Raw genomic sequence first — 18,644 nt, forward strand, 5'->3', positions numbered from 1 at the left:
GGGTACATCAGTTTCGACACGGTTTTAGACGATTACACAAGATCCTTTATACAAGCTCAAAGGAAAAAAACACTCGTGGTAAGATCGATTTACCTTGTAGGCCACCACAAACAAGCTCTATCATCGAGTCCGTGCAGACCGATTCGGCGGTCGGGGAATACGCCATTCAACCGTTCCCGTACAGAGTTATGCCGGTGAGAAGGTTCACACCATCTTGTTACCGAATAGAATTCTTCGATCCGTCTTGCATTTGCCGAAAGAGCTTTGACGGAGCATATCCTTCTTTCTTTCCTGTTTAGCCTCCGGTAACTACCGTTTAGATAATATTTCAAAGGATGATAATATGTATGAGTGTAAATGAAGTGTAGTTTTGTACATTCTCAGTTCGACCGTTCCTGAGATGTATGGTTAATTGAACCCCAACTACCAAAGAACCACCGGTATCCACCATCTAGTATTCAAATCCGTGTAAAAATAATTGGCTTTACTAGGACTTGAACGCTGGAACTCTCGACTTCCAAATCAGCTGATTTGGGAAGACGCGTTCACCACTAGACCAACCCGGCGGGTTGACGGAGCATATCCTAATAAACGACTTCTGTTATGCTCGCTTCAGCGAAAAAGGATGGCCCGTAAACTTGCCGTTAGGGGTCGCTCAGAAAACATTTAATTTTAGGGAGCCCTTTAGCATCGTAAGAGCTCATCGGGAATTTTCTGATACCCGCATACGGACATTATGCTTGTTATCTTTTTCCGCTGAGATAAAATGTTGACTCGTCGCTAAACAGAATACTATCAAGTAAATCGTCATCATCTTCATGCTGCAACATTTCGATCGCGAAGTCGGCAAAAAAAAAATTGTAATGAATTCATAAATTATTTCGTTAAAAAATAAAAGTTACGTTCATCGATATATTTTCTTTCGGATACTTTCTTCAAGTAAACGATTGTTTAATAGATGTTCTAATTATATTATTGTATACATATAAACTAATTTTGATACTATTTAATGGAATTCCAGTCTATTTTGACTAGCATAAAACTTCCCTTTTTGAAGTACTGTGATTTTGCGTTTTACATCTTAAAGAGAAAATTTAAAGGTTGAACTCGATTTATGTTTTGTCTCAGTTTCACAAATTTTCTTGATATATTTATCCATTTCATTGTCTTCTGCCCCACTACTTGCGTTTATGAATTTAGTCTTATATATTTTTTTCGTAGCATAATTATTTTAAGTTATGATATTTATATGTTTAGTTTTAATAATAATAAAGATAATTATTATAGTCGAGTAGTTTTACGTATTGTTACTTTAATAGGTTAAGAGGTGGTAAAAGCTTTGTTAATTAATGGCTGTTAAACGAGGCAGACGCAATCATTTTTCTTTTTCTATTTACGCGTGTGTATATTATATATATATATTTATATGTTGTGTTTATGTGTATGTCTCTGCGTTATGTTATAACTAAAGGTACATTCATGTTCCTGTACGTTTTTTTTATTTCTAGAAATGATTGCGTGTTCTTTACCGACATGCGAACTTAACAACGACTGAGCGTTCACATATTATTTGCGATTTACCGTCTTCTTCACATATTTAACTATTATCCTATCAGTAATAAACGGTTACGGTGTAAATACTTAAAAGAAGAAAAGAATGATACTTAATTACTTTTGTTACCTATACCTTCTTACCGCTTATTTTTAATTTTGGTTTTCTTATTTTTTTATTTTTAGTGTGATCATTATATCTGTTGTTTTAGATAATTTCTTCTCATTACATTCTTTGGTCGTTAACTCGGTAGCGTAACAGGTTAAGACGTTGTTCATCTAACCTACAATTATGATATACGATAATTTCAGATGAAAGTATCGATAGACGAAAGGGTTCGAATACTCGTATAGATTGATCGTTCCCTTTTATAGGGAATTTCTTTACATTCACCGTTCACTTTAATATAAAAAACGAGAGGGAAAGAAAAACATATCTCAGGTTCGTAGTTAATTTTCTTATTGTTAATCCTTTTCAGTCTGTTTTTTCGGTATTTTTATATTTTTTTTTTGTGATTTTATACTTTTTTCCCCATTTATTTACTACGTGTAATTTTATTTTTTTAAAAACGTTCAAAATTATAATAACCTGATGATGATATAAAATACATATTTATTTATAGCGGTTAGGAAGCGTAACGACATGAAAAAGTTTTACCTCGTTAAAATAATTTTAATTATTGTGCTAATTGTAACAGTTTAACTGACAAAGGTCATACTGAAAAAGTTCAAAAACTGTTTTTTGAACGTGCGAATCATTAAAAATAGACGGTTTTACCCAATAATTACGGTACGTGTTTGAATTTTAATAACGAAAATCTGATTGGACAGCACATGATTTCCTTGTACGCCTATTAAATTACGTGTACACATTTTTTTTTAAATTAAAAATTCATAAAAATTTATTTCATTAATAACTTCTGATAATTTTTCTTTTTTTGTTATTATTGAATTATTATTTATCGTAAAAACGTTTTTACGATCAGAGGTTAATAATTATTAATAAATCAATATATTTAAATTAAAAAAAAAAAATTAAAAAAAAGGAGATGAAGTCTGATTCGAACCGATGTGCCTTGTGAGATCCAAATATTTCATTAATTAAAATTTTATTTGCCTATAACTCTGAAAGCTCTTAATGAGGGCTTATTACTGTAGTAAAGAAAAAGTCAAAAATCCAATTTTTTTGGACGCTAATGGTTCAGTTGATTGCAATGAAAAGGGGAGGTATACAACTAGATGTTACTACAGTCCTAAATCCAAAATTTCAACATTCTTCGGCTAATCTTTTTTGAGTTATGCGAAGTACGTACATACATACGTACAGACTTCACGCCGAAACTAGTCACAATGGATTCAGGGATGGTCAAAATGGATATTTGTTGAAATCTGAAAACCGAAATTTTTCCCGATAACAATACTTCCTTGTACTTACGAAGTAAAAATCTGTGCGTAATGTTTGAAAATTTAACTTTGATATGTAATAGTTTCAAATTTTTTTCTTCTTAATTTTGGGCGGTAAAATATTTTGCTAGAACCCTTTCTTAAATGTATAATTAGCAAAATACGACCTTTCCATTTGAAGCTAGTCGAAGCGCTCGTTCATGTATATATATATATATATATATATATATATATATAGAGAGAGAGAGAGAGAGAGAGAGAGAGAGAGAGAGAGAGAGAGATTCCTTCAAAAGTTAACGCAAATTTTATTGTTTCATTTTTAATTTCCCAATTGTACAATTATACTTTGTTATATACTACTAAACAGTATAATTATATTACTTTTTTTTTTGTCTTCAGTCATTTGACTGGTTTGATGCAGCTCTCCAAGATTCCCTTTCTAGTGCTAGTCGTTTCATTTTAGTATACCCTCTACATCCTACATCCCTAACAATTTGTTTTACATATTCCAAACGTGGCCTGCCTACACACTTTTTTCCTTCTACCTGTCCTTCCAATATTAAAGCGACTATTCCAGGATGCCTTAGTATGTGGCCTATAAGTCTGTCTCTTCTTTTAACTATATTTTTCCAAATGCTTCTTTCTTCATCTATTTGCCGCAATACCTCTTCATTTGTCACTTTATCCACCCATCTGATTATAAAATATTACTTTATAAAGGAAAATATACTAAAATGATGAAATTTTGCACGTAAAGATTTTAATTTTTCATGACCTTTTTAATCAAAAATTATATTTTTTGTCTATGAAGCATTAGTGCCATTTAATTTGATTACAATAGTCAAAAGAGAAGGGAATTCAGACTTTACGGGTCCCGTATGTCAAACTTTACTCTAGGGTAGGTAAATTTTTTCACATAATTTATTGCGCTAATGTACTTTCTAATGATGTTTTATCGTATTCAAAATTCCCGTTAAGAGGTGAGGATAGAAAAAACTATTATTTTTTGGCGTTTTCAAGTCGGTCACATTTTTCAACCGATTACATGATTCCATCTCGTTATTCCGTCACTCTGGTTATATATTTTTGAGGTTCCAGTGATCATGGGGGAGGGCCTAATTTGTAAGCCTAATAAGCCTAATTTGTTTTTCTTTTCAATAAAAAAAAACGTTCAAAATTATTCCGCACAATATCTATGTGCGCGTTTAATGGATTTCACAAAATTCATTTCTTTTTTTAATTAATGTTTTTTTTTTTAATTCATCGACAGCGTTATATTGTTTCTGTAAAAGAAAATCTTTTCATTGTATTTTAAATAATTGGTCGGAAGATATTTTAAGTGGATCAGTAATCGATTAAAAATGGCGACGGAAGCATAATAAAGCCTTTTTATGTAAACCTAAATATTGTGTTGAGTTATATGAAAATGCGAGTACTTCTGTTGTACATTTTGGTAGTTTTTTTTTTAATGACTGTTCTTGTTAGAAGAGATGATAGGAGGATATTGTCTTTCTGTTGTAAAAAAAAAATTAATCACCAATTAAGAGTATAATATTGGTTATTTTTTTTTATAAGAGGAAAGCGATGCTGATTCGATCAAATTTTATTTCAGGATCTGGTACGGCATTTTAAAGAGGTTTTATTTTCTCTAAAATGTGAATCTCTCTCTCTCCCTCTCTCTGAAACACGTCTTCTTCTTTCTTTTGCTCTTCCTTTATTTAATATGCGTGATACGTGAAGGAATGTTTTTTCTGTCCTTTGTGACCGATATTTTTTATATTATTTTGTTTTAACTTTTATTTACTAATTATTTTTGTAATTAAGACGAAAGAAGTTTTATTGTGCGATTTGTTTGTAATTTGACGTACTTATTGATTTTTCGTACGTATTTAGAATGTGTCGTGGGAACGACACTTATTTTCTCACAGTAATTAGTTTGGCCGAGACTAAGACTAAATCTTAACGACGAGTATAGCTTCCGTAATTAAATGAAGATGACAGCAGACGCTGTTTCTTGTCCGGTCGACGTTCAGCGGCTTAGCGGCAGCAGCGACCGTCTGATTTATTCACCGATTTGTGGCAGAAATGTCATCGACAGTGCGACTTTTAATTCTAAACGTTGTACCGTAGTCGTCTACTTACTTGTTGTCGTTCTTCTTTCTTCTTCCCGACTCGCGTGAGAAAACCGGATCGTACCTCGGACACGGTCCTTCGTTTTACTTAACGTAATATTTTTATTTATTTTACCGATATTCTATTTCACAATTGTACATATATCTACCTACTTAATCGGTTTTTTGTGTGGATTATTTATTTCCCGTTCGGTCGGTTAAATAAATACCGGTTAATAAAGGAAAATATGGTTTATGAACTAGATCTTATATACACACACGCACACGCGCGTGAAATTAGAAATGGGAATTCTAGTTTCTGTTATTAATTACAAACTGTTGATACATATGGTATTGATTTTTTCTTTTTTATTATTGTTATTTAATATAATTAGGTTTTTAAATTAATGAAAAGTTATATGCGTACATCTTTTCCTATTTTTGGATAGAATAAAAAGTTGTTTTTTTTAAATTAGTTAGAAACTATTTAGTACGTGACTTCCGTACTTCAATGTTACCTTAAATGATTTGAAATCGATTCAATTTGCAAAGGTTTAAGTCTTTATTCGGAAAAAATTGGAGAATACAGTAATGTTAAAATGACTTCTTTTTATCTTTCATTCGACTTTGTTAAATTATTTTTTTTTTTATTTTGGTTTCTGAATTTTCCAAGTTCTATTCGACACGACAGATACGTTAACTTCTTCTTTTCTCCCCCGTTACTTTAATATAGTTATGAAATCAGTAGATAAAATACTTTTCATTTGTCTGTTATTTGGGAGTGCATCCACCATCCTGGTACCTATTAATTTTGGCTTATGAGGGATGGTATGCGTTCTTTCCTGTACGGAATTTTATAAAAACCGAAATATTAAATTTTTAATATCTGTCTGTTGAAATGTAACTTTTCGAAAACGAAATAACACTGTTTTTGTTCTTCTTATCTATTTTACATTCTATAAAAATTGTCGGAAGGTTGACATGTCCATTATGAATGGGTTTCTTCTAATTATATATATATATATATATACCAGGTGATATTTAAGTATAGAAACAGCTTTATACTGTACAGCTGAGAGGTATTTGGAGGCAGAAATAAATGGGGTTCTACATAGTTAAAAAGATCTGCATTATGGTGAGTTTTTAATTTTTCTTCACCATCTTGGATCCGCCATATTGAATCAAATTTAATTTCTCTAAAAAAGGAACAAATGACGCTTGATTTCGATTTAAAATTTTATAAGAAAAACAATGGCGAAACCCGTTTTTCTGTTAGTGCCCGTTATCGAGTTATAAGCACTCAAAGTTGCGATGAAGAAAAATCGTGTTAACAATAAAACGAGGGGTACAACGCACTGCATGAACAATCTGATTGCATTTTACATTTATAACGCTTACAATGTCGATCTTAAATCAGCGCTGTAATGTTGATAATAAACAATATTAACCCTCCCGACAACAAATTAAGCGGCTATATCAACTTATATTATTTTCTAAATAAAAATTAACTTCCAGCGTTAATGTCAGTTGATATTTGTTACTGATCGTAAATGAAACAAATCACCTGGAATTACTTAAAAAATGTATTACAATTTTAATTGAGTAAATAAACTGTTAATTTTCATCAGTCCGGTTACATTACGTTGAAAAAATACAACTCCTCATTTCACCTTTTCACTTAAACATACTTGTAATGGTAAAATTTATATATATATATAAGGTTGGAAAAAAGTTTCTTCATATACTCCTGTAGAAATGACTTTAGGATCGCATAATTCTGGTAATGTTAATCATACCTGTTAACAATTGCGTTCTTCTGAAAGGTACTGAATATTTTAGAAAGATTAGATTAATTTATTTATTTAAATTTTATTGAGTTTTGAAAACGAATGAAATAAGCAAGAAATTCGATACATTTTGAAATTTTATTACAAAAAATGGGAAGAATACGACTCAGGCTGCTAAAAAAGATTGTTTTGTTTACGGACATTGTGCGGTATCAGTACGTGTAGCAGAAAGCTGGTTCAAAAGTTGTTGATCTGGAAACTTTGTTGGCGATGATGCCCATCGCTCTTATCGGCCGATTACTGAAAACGTTTATGAAATTATGGAAAATTATCGAGCAAGACCGGCGTATTAGCAGTTGTAATATCCGTTACGTACTAATCGTCGACCGCAAAATAGTTTTAAACTGTTTGAAGAAGGCTACATAAAAAAACCTCGATGTTTGGATGCCGCATTATTTAGCAACGAAAAATTTAGCGGTTAGAATTTCCATCCGCGAATCATTACTAACACGGAATGAGATGGAACCGTTTGTGAAACGGTTCATTAGGGTTACGTAAAATTGATCGCGTAATAATCAAAGCGAAGTGAAGACCTCAAACTGTGGCAAACCTAGGATTGACGCCAAGAAAATTGATGTCGTGTGGTTTAGTGATATTGAAAAAGAATTGTTCACTATGAGCCACTGCCACCTTGTCAAACGATTTATTCTAACCCCTCTACTGTCAGTTATTGCAAAGATTAAACCAAACAAGCAATATAAGATAAAGGGACCAAAATTGATCAACAGAATACTTCCTACTGGGTCCTGAAATTCTTTACGTCTCTTTGTAAGACTCTCTCTCTCTCTCTCTCTCTCTATATATATATATATATATATATATATATATATATACACACACACACACACACACACACACATTCAAGGTGTACAAAAAAAGAATATCGGAGTTTTAAGTGTTATAATACCTGTTGAATGAGATGTATAGTGTTGATTTAGGGCTAGAATCAAAGAGCATAAAGGACAGTTTTAGTGCGCGCTTGGCCGTACATTCATTCCCTCTCTTTCAGCTTGACGATCCACGAAAAAAGATGGCGAATCCTAAAAAGAAAGCCTTCTCTGTTTTGCAGTTTGCTAAATGTGAATCTGTTATTACAGTTTGAGGCGTTCCAGAAGTTTAATCGTGATCCTCCGAGTGATAGTTACAATCGTCGATAACATGATCGGTTTGAAACGACCGGAAAGGGAAGAGTGCGGGACAAGCTGAGGAGGGGTGTCTGTAGGATATCTGAAAAAATGTTAATCGTGTCACGGAGTCTTTCTTGTGTAGTCCTAAAACATTTTTGTTAGGAAGGCCTGTCGTGAACTAGCGACGGCAGTGCGGAATGTTTTAAGGAAACCCTTACAGATTTGTCCTTACTGTTTATAGCTATTTAAGACTTTAAAGCCTACCGACCGTAGCTGTTTAAGGCTTTGAAGCTTATCGACCGCTCTGTGTTCCCGACTTCGGGATGCACAGAGCGGTCTCTGTTCGTGCTGCAACATTTCGCGATCGAAATGTTGCAGCACGAAGAAAACTATATTCTTGATGTCGGTTTTGTTTAGTGATGAATCGACATTTCATCTCGGCGGAAAAGTTAACGCACGTGATGTCCGCATTCGGGAGTTAGAAAATACCTAGCGAACTCTTACGATGCAAAAAGGACTCCCCAAAATTAAATGTTTTCTGTGCAACATTCCGACGGCAAATTTTACATTTACGACGGCTTTCTTTTCAGCTGAAGCGAGCCTAACAGGCGTTGTTAATTTTGGATATGCCGTGTACGCGGCTCTTTTCTCGGCTGCAAAATGGACAAGAAAATTTCATTTGGCGACAGAATAACGCGCCTTCTCGCCGGCGTAACTGTGTACGGGATCGTTTGAATGACGTTTTAGTCAAATGACGTTTTGATTTGTCGGCATAGATCCGTCGATTAAACTTGTTTGAAGCGGCCTTGAAGGTCACTCGATCCGACTCCACGTGATTTTTTTTTTTGGGATTTCATAAACATCTTGTTATGTTTCTCCGCTACCTACTGGTCCACCCGATGTGGAGACATAATTGAAACGGCTGTCGCTTCCGCTACTCCAGACATTCTGGTTAAAGTACGAGTGGAACTTTCCCATCGGTCGGATGTGTGTCGGGTGACGAAAGCTGCTGACATTAAATATTTGTAGGGAAAACTGCAAGAGTTACTCTTTAATTGATTTGTTACTGTTAGCGAAAGATATTAAATAAATTTAGAACCCCGATATTCTTTTTTGCGCCCCATATATATAATTTGAATCGGATATCGACTATCCCCCCAGAACTGTCTTTTTTTTACTAGATCTTTCTTAGAAAATTATTGTCCATCTTATCTATTAATATCAGAATCCATTATTAATGATTGCGCTTCACATTTCTTTAAAAAAAATATTTTTTTAAATTTTGCGTTTTTATTATTCTGCGTTATTTTACGGTTAATTATTTATTTCATTAAATTAAATTAATTTATTACGAGTAACTATCCGTTATTTCTTAATAATAAATTAGATTTTTTTAATGTAATAAATAATTACATAACGTAATACGGTTAAGCCTTATTTGGATTATATAGTATTGTACTACTTATATGGAGATATTATTTAATTATCACTCGTTTTATGTTTAATTATTTTATCACATTATTGTTATTAGAATCGAAATATTGTAATAACTATTTTATATAAATATGTTTTTATTTTGAGATTTAGAGTTTGACCTATCCGATATAAACCTAGGCTTGTTAGTAATAATAATAATAATAATAATATTAATAACATCCAGCCTTTTCTAATGAAAATCTTTTGGTATATAAAGTTCTCGTATAAGAGATGTTCTGCTGTAGTGAATGCTTTCGTGATCGGTATTACGAGTACAATTTATTATTAATTTCTAATTTAATCATTCATGATATATATTTTTTTTACCGAGTATATTTGTAATAATAAAATTTATTCTATTTATGTACAGTTCGATTTGAGATTATTGTGTTCTCTTTGATTTCCTATTGTGTAGTATTTTATTAGTTATTTTTTACACGATTTTGTCATTTAGATTACAATCACGGCATTTATCCAGTGAAATATTGAAAATATTCTCTGAATAAGTACTCTGTTATTTTTTGTTTTTGCTTTTTTTTTTTGTTAAGCGGTATTCATACTGTAGATTTTTTTATTTGACTGTAGAGCTTTAACTAACATTAAGTTTTTGATATAATTTAATAACAAATATTAGACTGTTCCGTAAACATACCGAAAATTTTCAGATGTAACTTTTTGGTTCACATGCGAGGAGTATATATATATATATATATATATATGATGTTACAGTCAAAGGCCGATTTGCAGTCATTCCTAGGTTTGACTAGTCAAACCTGCAGATTGACTAAGCTCCGTAGTCAAAGCTGACAACAGACTTTCTCTTTCGGCCTTTGGCTGAAATGCTTTTAGGCAATCCTAGGAGCGACCAAATCGACCAGTCAAAGTTGAATACTCATCAGACAACCGGCTTTGTCATTAAATACTTAACTGACAATGTGTGTTTTTTTGTCTTAATTTCACATCTTTTATTGTTGAATGGATAATTTTTTTTTTATTTCATAAATCTCTAAATGAAATTCGTGTATGTTCCACTCGTATAACAGGATTTTTTTTAATGAAGTTTGTAGTAAAACATTTGACATCACTTTACGAGATGCTATGTCACGTAGTACCTAAGTACAAAGTATTTAGCGAGGATGTGATCTGACCTGCAACAGAGTGGAAACAACAATCAGTGCATGCGAGGTCTCTTTGCGGGACAAGGATTTCCAACGTGAATCGTGATAACGTCGTCTCTGTTGTACGCCGCCCCGGAATGGGCCGATGCGGTTAATGTCAAGTGCAACAGACGCAGATTAACTACCTCTCATAGGAAGTCGCTACTGGGCGTAGTTTAGGGGTACCGAACTTTTTCGTATGATGCACTGTGCGTGCTTCTTCGGTGCCCCCGATTAAATTGCAGATCAAAGGGCGAAAAATAAGGGCGTCCGATGTAGCCAAAGATGAGGCCAATTCTGTAATACGGGAACAATGGAAGGTGGCACGGGCGGGTTCAGCAGTGGCCGCATAGACCAGAAGAATTATCTCGGACCTGGATGCTTGGCTAGATCGCTCTCATGGGGAATTAGATTACCACACAACGCAACTCGTATCGGGTCATGGTGCGTTTGAACAATACCTGCATAGGTTTGGCAGGAGAGAGTCACCCGTCTGCTGTTATTGCGATGCGGTTGACGATGCCGAACACACTATTTTCGTGTGCAGGTGACGGGAGGACTGATACATACCCGACCGGAGCAGCTCTCGGAGTGGCTCTTGGCTATGTCCGGGAACCGGCATAATTTTGCAATATTTGCAAGAGCAGTCCTCAAAATAAAAGAAGACGATGCAAGACGACTGAGATACTGAGAGTTTTATTTTATAACAGGACAGGGCGGACAGCCCCGTTCCTGAGGGCTCACATGCTCTGGTGTGTTTGTTCCCGTGATGGAGAGGGGACTCCTGGGGTCCGTTAGGTGTGGATTAATGAAAAGACCGAGATCCGGCCGGAGCCGGCCGTATCCGTTCCCGGATACGCTTCGGCTCCTGCGTCGTCGGTTTGAGGCTGGCAAAAGGAAAGACCGAGACCCGGTCTCCGGCGGGGGAGCTGGAAACGGCATAGCCGGACCTGGTTTCTTCCGTCGGATATTAGAGACAGGCAATTAAAAGATCCTGAACCGGAGGGGCTGACCTCCTGTGCCGGGTTGATAACCGGAGAATGGGCAGGCTCCCTTAGAGTCGCAAGGATACGTCTCCGAGCCGAGTATACTTAATTGGATGTCCGGCTCGGAGATTTAGAGAGAAAAAAAGTACAAAGTAGTACTTCCTTCCGACAAAAACTATTTATATACAACCGATATTGAAATGCGTCCTAGATTTTTTTTTAAACAAAAAAAAGCGTTTTTTGGACGGTTTATAAGTAAATTAACTCTAAATAATGAATGCCCATTTTGATTTTTAAACGATTTTCACCAGACGTACTGTACGGATCATACATATACAGATCGGTATCCGTAAATACTTACTAACAAATAACTAAGAAAACTGAATCGATTAAAAAACGAAACTTATAATAAATAAATTCGATATTTAAAATAAACAAAAAAATATTACAAATAATAAAAGGATTAGTTTTACCTGATATATCTACTACATAAAATACTACCTGAGATGTATGTGTATTTATAGATTCATATAGTTTTTCACTGTTTATTAGTACTGGATTTTTCCTTTAATTTTCATTTATTTATCTTATGTTTGGTTTTTTTTTAACTTCTTAGTGTTTTTTGGTTATGATTGTTGAATGCACCCATTTACTAATTTTTTTTTTTTGAGTTCGGCCGAAGCGGGACCATTTTGCATTCATTTCTCTTTTCTCTGGGAGTTTTCTTTCCTATAGATCGTCCAATAGTTCGTTCTTTAGCTTTGTTTTTGCCTTCTCCACTCTGTCCAGACGTTTTGTTTCTTTTTTCTCCTTCTCTTTGAAGCCCTTAAAATCTTATGCTAGTTTTTTGAACTTTGTTCTACCTTGTATTATTTCTTTAGATATTTTTATTTCTTTTTCAACTACTGTGTTCCGTTGATTTCCGTTCTTTTTTGTTGTAATTGCGGTTGAAGATTCATAATGTAACGTACATCTGGTTAAGAAAGAACAAACCGTCTACGAAATCGTTACGAGCAACATCTATTTAGAGTAAAATTATTTTAGCCAGTGAATCTTTACAATTTTAAAAATATCAATTTTTTCGGATTCGGGATCAAGCAGTTGTTTTTTGAGGTATACCTTGACGCTGTAAGTGTTTTTCGGGGGTTTGCATTATTCACAATTTTTTTTATTTCATAATGTTTTTGTCATAAGGAGATTCGCTAACAATTCTACAACGAAATGATTTTTTGGTATATTACATTATCCTTTTGGGCGTTAATTATTTTAGTGTTCTGTCTAGAATACATTTTATAATCTACTTTACGTTACTTAACCGACGCGTAAGAGTTAAATTTTTAGCTTTTATATAGTACTGTATATTTATTTATTACTATTTTTTCTTATTTCTCGGAACTAATGTTTATCTTCTTATTTTATATGTAAAAATTAATCTTTTCATAATTTATAATTATTTAATTACGTATTTCACCATATAGTTCATATCAAAGTTCGTTAAACGTTTTTAGTATGTACTTGTAACAAATGTAAGAACAATTTGTAAACCGTAATGTAACATTCAATAATCATATATATATACAATTTATATGAAGGAAGGAATCTTTTTATTATTAATTTAATATTTATTTATCTGTACCTGTAAAGCCACTTGTCCTGCCCGTTTAACCGTCCGATTTATCATCGCCCAGCAAAAAATACCGAGGAAAATTGATTTTGTATACATGTTTTTCTTAAAGTGTAAGTGCACTCTAAGAAAGGATTTTTTTTTAAATTCCGAGTTTAAAGACTTAGAGTAGCAATGAAATTTATTATTTTTTGAATTCTCGGTAACAAATGAATATATCGACTTGATTTTTGGTTTGTGTAATCTTCATTTGAATGAACCATTAAAAACCGATTTCTAAATTATTCGAAATTCGACTTTGAAAGGGGTGAAGAAAGGTAAACAAATTTTTAATAATGATTGCCAATTTACCCCGTTTCCGACTATACCGAACGAGATTTTCACTACATTTGGACTTGCAAATACTCTTCAGATAAATATCTAAAAACCGCTTTCTGGTTTTTTGGAATCTTCACTTTTTAAGGGGTGTACGGCGCTGCGACTCAACCGACGCAGCCGCTGTTACTGTATGTGCGAAACGAGTGGCGGCGAATCTAATATATTTACATTATATTATGTAAATATACGTACGCAAGTATACGTACATATATTTACATAATTAAATAATATCTACAATCTGTTCCCTACGAAACGACGTATAAGTGTTGAAAATGTTTAATTTAATATTCATAATTGACTTTTGAGAGAAATTAACTCCGGCAGCAATTAACTCTATATATTCTTTTTATTCCGTCCGGTATCCTGCAACAGCTGATCGATGATAATAAATATTTTTTCCTAATGTGTACGTTACAATCTGTTCAACAAGTGAACAGTAAGCGACCGACCTCCCCGTGGTCCGATGAGATGAGAACTTAACGTGCAAATGAAGTGTAGTCTTGTATAGATTCATGCCGACCGTTCCCGAGACGTGAGATTTAAACCCCGACCTCCAAATAACATCGGTATCGTGGACGATAATGAAATAAATCTTTAAAAGCGTTTGAAAAAATACAATCCCAGACAGGGACTCAAACCAAGAGATCGGCGTTTAATTATTTTAGCGATCGTTTTGTTAGATTTCTTTATGTTCTTGGAAATTATATTACAAAATTCTATTGTAAAAGAAATAATGTAACGAATAAAAGTTTTGTGTAACGATTTTTAATATTTCTCGAAAAATTATTTTGAAACCAAAAGTTAAAAAAACTTAGGACGTAATTTGGTACTTCGCTTACTATCTTTTAAACGGGTGAACGTATCGTACGGCGCCTCGTGTATACGGGAAAAAATTTTATGAAAATTTGAACTGAATTTAATTAAACTTAACCGTGATATACGTTAACGTTTCAGCCACCTGTATTATTTGTTTATTTTAAGTTTATCTGTAAAAGATAGATTCGTTCTCACCTCTTGACTAACGCTTTTATTTTGAACATTTATTCTGTAAAGATATTATACCTTACGAAAACAAATGTTTAATGCGAAAAAAAATCAGTTTAGATAAAAATTAATTCTTATAATGTCTACGACATTTTGTTCAATGAGAGTTTTGATCTCGTTCGTGTTGAAACCTTTTTCTTTCCTAGCTATTCTTGTAGGAAATAGCATAAGGGAGAAGATTAAGGTAACAATTTTGAGTACCCGGTGAGTTTTGCTTAAAAAATAAACGGACGGTGCCCGTTCTAATTATTTCTCGATGTTTCAAGGGTCCTCTAGTCAAAAAAAAGCTAAGACTTGCAACACCGCCTTCACTTTCTCTTTCTCGCTGAACTCGACATTATTATTAAATATTTCCTATCCGTACGTATATTTCTGTATAAATTGTAATTTCACATCTTGGGGCTGCTTAAAAAAATCTGAACGATTTTTTAAGGACAAATATGAGCTGTTATTATTATTATCTGGAGCCTATGAATATGAATCTTGTTGACTGATATTTATAAAATTAGAAATATTAAAGTATCCTTATGTATACGAATATGAATTTTGAAATATTTTTCTAAGAAATTTTAGTAACTTAATTAGAAATTTTTGGAAAAAGGTATTTTTTCGATTTTTTAAGGGATCGGAAGTAAATTTTATTGAAAATATTTTTTTTGGTTTTGTTTATAGTAATCTAAAATATTTTCATTCGTTTTTAATTAATTTTGTATAATAATCTACTACCGAATATCTTATTGTAAGGTTTATTTGAAAAAATATTTATTAGTTACACGAATAAGTTTAGAGTATTTAAATTTTTTTTTATGGAATAACGAAAAATATCGAAGCAAAAGGTTAAATAATATTCAACTGCAAAATTTTTATGTTAGTGTAGCGGCACTTTTATTAATTTGTCACATTTTGTACGGTTTTAATCTTCACGTAATATAGAATTTAAAAATAATATAAAATGCGGTTTCTTTTTACGTTAACATTAATAAAAAAAATATGATTATTATCTTACAGGTGTTTTTATTTTATTATCATTTTGAACGTAAAATCTTTACGACCGATAATATATTTAATAAATTTGTAATTACTCGGCTAAAATAGAGATAAAGAATTAATAATTCATCTCGGTTTTGTTGAAATCTTGTAAACAGTTGTTCTTTGTACTTAATCGTTATAGTTCCATGTAAACTCTTGTTCTTCATTGTCTGCTTTTATTTATAATGTTTACGGCAAACTTCGACTTATCGATAAATACACGCATACGCACATACGTTCGCATCGATACGATGTGTGTATTGTTGTTAAATGCACTTATATGCTCATGTGCACATGAGGTACGTGCTAAATGTTTAAAGCGATCGTACCGGAATCGTATATACTGCATATATATTATCATGCGACCGTACGTGCTCACTTTTGTTTGTTTGCTTGTCTTAGTGCATGTCTTGTTTTTCTTCTAACGGTATCGCTTAAATATAATCCTTAATTAAAACACATCATTGTCGGTGATTAATGTGTATTTTTTTCCGTTTTTTACGTTTGAAAAAATTATATGCGTTTTACTTTTATCATCTTTCGTTAATTTTATAAGATTAGCTTGTAGTTTTGCGTTAGATAAATAAAAGTTCGATTGCAATTTTGTATAATTTTCAGTATGAAAAACAGTTATAAGTACGCGTCACAAAAGAGAAAGCTTCTCTTTAAAGATTTATGTCTTGCGAACCGCTGAGTGGAAACCGCTTACGTTTTATATCCTATTAAACTTTGTTCTTGAAAATTTTAATTTATTTTATTTAAAAAAAAAGAATCGGTTAAAGTTACTGTTAACTGTATATAAAAAATAACCCTGTCTGATTTCTTGGTAGCGCAATATTAATTTTTAAGTATTGGTTCTTTTCCACGAAAATGAATTTCAGTGAAGGCTATTTAAAAAAAAAAGTGCTATTCGGTTCTAAGTACGGGTAGGAAACCTTTGCTTTTACTGAATGTTAATAGTTATTTTAATTTAAAAATAGGATCGAAAAAGGCTTGTGAAAAAAGGAAAATCTTCAATAAACATTCTGGATTCCCTACTGTTTATTAGAAAAATATGTTATAGTCTCGTCGCAGTGAAAAATATCTGTTAGACGAGAATAATTTCTGAACTATCTGTACGATTTTTAATGACTATTCTTTTCTAAAAAAATTTTTTTTTAATTATAGAAAGAAAACTAGTCGATCTCCGTGACGGAGTCGTATCGTCTTGGCTACGCTTCCCGAGTTCGAATTCCGGTAAGGCGTGGCATTTCTCATACGCTACAAAATGTTATATTCCCGCGTACAACCTTCGCAAGCTTCTGTGGTAATTAGATTCGTAAGGAAAATAAAATAGAAATAGGAAATTCTGCCGCTCAAAATGTACATAAAACTCTTCTACTTCTTATAAAAAAAGATTTTAGGTTTGCTTTTTTTTGTTCACGAGAAAAAATTTCTATTAATTTGTATTTTTTACAATTTGAATTTTATTATTTCACTTTTAATACGCACTTAAAATTAACTTTTCATATTCGAACTTATCGTTCACAATAGTGTCTTCCTTCTGCTCTTAGGTATTGTGGCAGTTTTTAACCGGTGAATTAGTTTTTACGGTAAAGTTTTGTGCCGATTTATAAAATCACCTCGGTTTGTGGAGGTTTAGGTCAGTTGAAGGTCATCCTGACCCCCGGTGAGGAAGAGATACCCGCCTTGTGACGATCCCGGTCGCCACACTAACTCCTCCGTTCCTAGACCTGATGGGCTTTACCGGAGGTTTGTCTTTTAGGCCCTCTAAACCTGATATACATCACAGTCGTGGCTTTGGCCTCTTTTAGGATGCCATCGATGCGAATGTCTCGGCAGACATTTCCGTCGGTATACTAGTATTTACACAACTTACTATCGCCTTTATGGCCTCTTCCAACCGTACTATGTGTTGAAACGATTCCCCAGATCGGAAATGTCGTAAAGATATAAAATCGTGTGAGCATGATCGTTCGAATGCGCATCCATCGGTTCAGGTGACGTTTGATCGATGTAGTATGTGATATGAAGAGCATACCGAGGAGGGTCCCCCCGTAAGGAACGGCCGATTTCACACACAGATTTGTCAATCGATTTAACGGTTAAAATAATTCTCAGGATATGAGACGCTTTTTACAGCTCCTTTAAAAAAATAAGGTTTCCTTCACTTTTGTTGTGAACTTCAAGTAGATTAAATTCTTTTTCATAATCGCACAAGGATTTCATCGACACAATCGTAACTGTTTACCGGACCGATCGACTCGAAAAACTCTTCATCAGATTAAACTGATCTACAGAAATGAAAACCTTCTTCATAACGAATAATAAATTCCTCACAAAATTCCATCTTTCTTTCAAAAATCACCTTCACGAAGCGTGTGAAGTAGTTCGACGTAAATAGGTAACACTTAAATTTCAACTCTTTTAGTAGAGCCTTCCGTAAACTTTTTCCGAATATTTCAAGCCAATGGAAGCCTCCCTGTCGAGTTTCTAGGGTTCAGGCTGTTTAATAATGGCTTCACAAGAAGGTTTTATAATCAAAATATAATTAGTTGTAGGCCTAAGTGATAGTGGAACATACCGATGTTTCCTGTATTTTCAGCATATGCCGATGTTGATAAGTCAATAGTTAAGTTACGAAGTCTCGAATGGAATTATTCTTTGACGACAGTAGCTTATTTTATTATTTTTTCACCGACACTAAAGCAAAAAACCTATTTCTTTTTTAATATTTAAACAGAGCAAATTAATAGTATTACAAGAGCTAATTATTACCTACTGTAAAACCAAAATTTTCCATCTGTTGAAGAATTTAATTCTGTTTTCAGGGGAATTTACTTATTTTTCACCTTGTATAAATACAAATTTATTTCCGAGCGAAGCTTTCTTTAAGTCATTGATTTTCTC

General features: G+C 33.1%; 1 protein-coding gene across 1 annotated transcript in view; it reads left to right on the top strand.

Moving 5' to 3' along the window:
• bs (serum response factor blistered) overlaps positions 1–18,644 on the top strand; it is a 339,616-nt gene that overhangs the window by 316,018 nt on the left and 4,954 nt on the right. The gene's annotated exons all lie outside the window — the stretch shown is intronic.

The sequence above is a fragment of the Lycorma delicatula genome, chromosome 7 (assembly GCF_047948215.1).
Source record: "Lycorma delicatula isolate Av1 chromosome 7, ASM4794821v1, whole genome shotgun sequence".
Taxonomy (NCBI): Eukaryota; Metazoa; Arthropoda; class Insecta; order Hemiptera; family Fulgoridae; genus Lycorma; species Lycorma delicatula.